Source organism: Ipomoea nil, unplaced genomic scaffold (assembly GCF_001879475.1).
Source record: "Ipomoea nil cultivar Tokyo-kokei standard unplaced genomic scaffold, Asagao_1.1 scaffold0415, whole genome shotgun sequence".
Taxonomy (NCBI): Eukaryota; Viridiplantae; Streptophyta; class Magnoliopsida; order Solanales; family Convolvulaceae; genus Ipomoea; species Ipomoea nil.
In genome coordinates this window covers 949,018-953,358 of record NW_017616843.1, presented here as the reverse complement: position 1 = coordinate 953,358, position 4,341 = coordinate 949,018, and the positions used below count along the sequence as shown (strand labels likewise).

Here is a 4,341-nt window from a genome sequence, read left to right as displayed (position 1 = left end):
GGTTGCACATACCTCTTTCCTGTTGCACCTTCATTGTTGAGGAGATATCCCACCGCAAAACACTATTGATGAGTACAAATGTTTAAATACAACTCACACTCTATCAACAATAATTTATAACCGTAAATATATTATTCAACACCATAATTAGTTGATCCTTAGCATGGAATATATTCCAATCTATTCCTAACCATATATAGCTCTAATATTACAATTACTTATACACCCTTATGCATAGACTATTACCATAGATGGAAAATAAATCTCTTTCAATCTCACCCTTTGATATGGTATGATTTAATGGATGAGATGATGCCCCATTATCTCACCCATCTAAGTGACCTCATGGGATCCGAAGCCTATATATATATAATGAAAAAAATTAGCAAGGTTGAGTTAACTCGGCTAGACCCAAATGGACGAGTCAACTGGGTCAAATTCAGCCGAGTTAAGCGCTAGGTGGCCAGTTGCCTAGGGAGAAAATCGCCATGGCCTAGGGGCGTATAGACTGATTTTTGCAATTTCACTACTTAAATTCAGCATACGAAATTAAACAAGCAAAGACATGCGTCTGCCAGGAATCAAACCTGGATCTATTGATTGGAAGGCAATTATCCTAACCATTGGACTACAAACGCATGTTATTTGAAAATGAATGAAACTGCCTTTAAAAAGTCGAAACTTGGAATTTCATATTGTTTGATAAAAATCTGATTTGATCTCATTTCAGAATAAACCATTTAAAAAAAAACTTTATTTCAGAATCTCCATTTTCTGGTGTGGGCAAACTGTGTAAAACATCAAAACAATATAAAAACCTGTAGACCAATGGATATAAAAACAGTAGCAGCACAAGGATTGGAAGAAGCCACCAACAAAAAATCAAATCTCCACTCGTCAATGCAGCAGAAAAAAGAATTGGAAGCCACGGCTCCGGCCGGCAAAGGCACGGTGCTGTCACTCACGCTCTAGCCCCCTGACCACAGTTCATCAACCAGACTTAGTTTAGTTTCCTGTCTCCTTAGAACTCAAGGATACAAAGGTACAAACCTATAGAACAGATCCTGTTCAAGCAGAGGCGGAGCCAGGACTGAATAGTGCGGGGGCCAACTATGATTGAAGTACTAAATCAAATACATTAATATCCCGTTAACATAGGTCAAAATAATCATTACATTACAAATTCAATAAAGTTTATAGAATAAATCATTTATAATTGAATCTATATTAAATTATTTTGCAATATGCTTTTCAATGCACATTGCTTTGTACGGGTGAAAGAATGAAAACATTCACGCATGTTTTAAAAGACTATTGATTATTTCTTGAAAAATCCTCTTCACAACATAACATAAGAGCAATTGTTTTCTCAAATACATATACTACACAATTGTTACATTATTATGCATTTTAAATTAAATATAAAATTTATCATATAACCACAAATTTACATAATTAACCAAACAAATGCATCTTGATATCCATGATTTAGAATCAAACAAAAGAACTATTTAAGATAAACAATAGAATATGGAACAAAAATAAAAACAAAAATTAACTTGAAAAATATGCATAGATTTTATTAATGACAAATTATCTTATTATAACGTATATGCCGCATATATGCATGGTTCTAGAGAGAGAAACTAGTAAGTAGGTTAAATAAGGTTTAATTTGAATGTGAGTCAACGATATAGGGAATACATAATTTGAAATAGGAGAAAACTTGAAAAGTAAGAAGATGAAAAAATTTATAACTTAACCTGTAAGATTAATTAAGTGGAGGGGGGCCAAATATTTTGAAGAAACAACAAAATTTTAAAATTCTATATAATATTTTTTAAAAAAATTTAATACATATATAACATTAAAAAAAATTGGGGTGGGGGAGGGGGGCCTTGGCCCCCCTAGGCATGCACTTGCCTCTGTCCCTGTGTTCAAGTAAGGTCGTGCCTAAATTTCACAACTGGAATCTTATCTTTAGGTTTTCAAATACATAAGTGTTGGGTGTGGGATACTTTGCATTTATTTGTGATAAGGAAGAAAAGCAAATTGAGGAAACAAAAGATTTCACAGGAAGAAGGGAAACAAATATCACTGCATAAAATCAAGGAAATATTGAAAGGAATCATTATGATATCTTGCCTTTTTAATTCTCCCTTCTCTTTGTATATAAGTCTGTCCTATCTTATGAAATATGCATAATCGAATACAATAATATTAAGTTTATAAGAGTTTTTCATGGTTTCAGAGCCTTGAAACTCGCAGGCATCAAGATCCCGGTTTCTCCATTTTCTTATTATTCAGTCATGAACCCAAGCAATCATTCCATCAGTGTGCCAGTTTGATTTCAATCAGACTAGGCTCCAATAACTATCTCATGTGGCGATCACAAATCATTCATCTGGCTCGTAGTCTTGGCGTGCTTCATCATTTGGAAAAGAATGATGACAAACCTGAACGTTTGCTAAAAGATGAGGTTGTGAATCCAGCATATACCTTGTGGTTAACAAATGATGGTCCTCTTATTTCATGGTTGCTTGGCTCAATAAAAGAAGAAGCTCAACCATCCATTGTAGAATATGCTACTGCTTATGATTTGTGGAGTTCTTTAGAAGAACAATTGCTGCCAATCACAATTGAAAAGGAAGGTCTTTTGAAAAATATGTTGATGACCATCAAGAAAGGATCACGATCCGTAGATGATTACACAAAAGAATTCAAATCGATCTACGACAACCTAGCAGCTATCAAGAAACCTGTGGATGATCTTGATAAAAGTTTTTCAATTTGCACGTGGACTATGAGCAAACTATGAAAGCTTCCGTCTAGCTATGGTAACTAAACCTCCTTATCCTAAATTTAATCAATTTTTACTTGCTCTTCAGGGGTACGAGTAGACCCTAGCCTCTCAAAAAGAAGAAGATAAAAATTATATTGAATATAATCAAGCACTCTTTAGCCAACGTGGACGTAGACGTGGACATCGCGGGATTTTTAATTCAAGAGGTAGAGGATTTACTCCGGCAGGACGTTACAACAATACTGGTTCCAATAGCTTCAAAAAGGATCGAACAAATGAAATTGTTCAGCAATCAAAAGGTGACAAACCAACATGTCAAATATGTGGTAAGCTGAATCACATTGCTCTTGATTGTTGGTATAGATTTGACTATTCCTATCAATCAGAAGATCTACCACAAGCATTGGCAGCACTCATCTTAAACAACAATGATCCTTCTTTTTATATGGACTCGGAGCTACAGCTCACATGACCAACAACGCAGGTATGTTGTCTTATACAAAACCATATAAAGGAAATGATGTTATCTATGTTGGAAACAGAAACAAACTTGATATAACACATACTGGAAATGCATGTGTTGGAGAATTAAATTTAAAAGATGTTCTTGTTGTTCCGGAACTGAAAAAGAGTTTAATTTTAGTAAGTAAAATCACTAGTGATAATTTTTGTACTGTTGAATTCACACCATCTGATTTTGTTATTAAGGATCAAAACAAGAGAACAATGGGGAAGGGGCATAGACAAAGACAACTCTATGCTTTGGAACCTGGTTTTCAAGAAGCTTTATCTGCAATAAAAGGGGACAACTCTTTTTCTTTGTGGCACCAATGCCTTGGACATTCAAGTGCAAAGATTTTATCTCTGTTAAAAGGAAAGAAAGTCATTGATGTCACTAATTGGCAAACTAAGTCATCTATCTATGCTAGTTGCCAATCTGGAAAGAGTTGTAAATTACCTTTTTAATTTGAATAATGATATGTCTAGTTATCCTTTACAAAAAGTTCATTGTGATCTTTGGGGACCAGCTCCTACTGTTTCTGTTAAACAATGAACTCAATTGTATATTTCTATATGTTCTGTGTGTCAATGTACAAGGAAGTATAGAGCTATTTATATTAGATAAGAACTAATCATAGCCATAGGTTTCAAATACCTAAAACTAAGGCTAAGAGAGATCCTCTCAGCTAACACCCTATTTCTCTAACACTCCCCCTCAAGTTGGAGCATCCAACTTGTTACATATGTATCACATGAACCATATGACTCCACACCTAGACTATAAGCCCAAATCTTGAACCACTCGAACAACCTTCGAACCACGCTGTGCCAAACCAGTCCACAACGCACCTTGTCGCACCAATAACACTTCTACGGAGCCAACAAAAACTAGGTCAATCACCACAGCGCCGCACCTGCCTCTCACTCCCCACACCCTTATCACCGCTGGCTAACACCACAGCATACCTGCCTCTCATTCCACAAACCCTTGGCGCTGCTAGACCACAGTGCACTTGTCCCTCTCACCATGCACCCTT

At 35.7% G+C, this 4,341-nt stretch overlaps 1 non-coding gene across 1 annotated transcript; it reads right to left on the bottom strand.

Annotated features, from left to right (window-relative positions):
• Nucleotides 1–566: 566 nt before the first annotated feature.
• On the bottom strand, nucleotides 567–638 carry TRNAG-UCC. The gene has a single exon. It is a non-coding gene; the product is annotated as a tRNA-Gly (tRNA).
• Nucleotides 639–4,341: the final 3,703 nt, after the last annotated feature.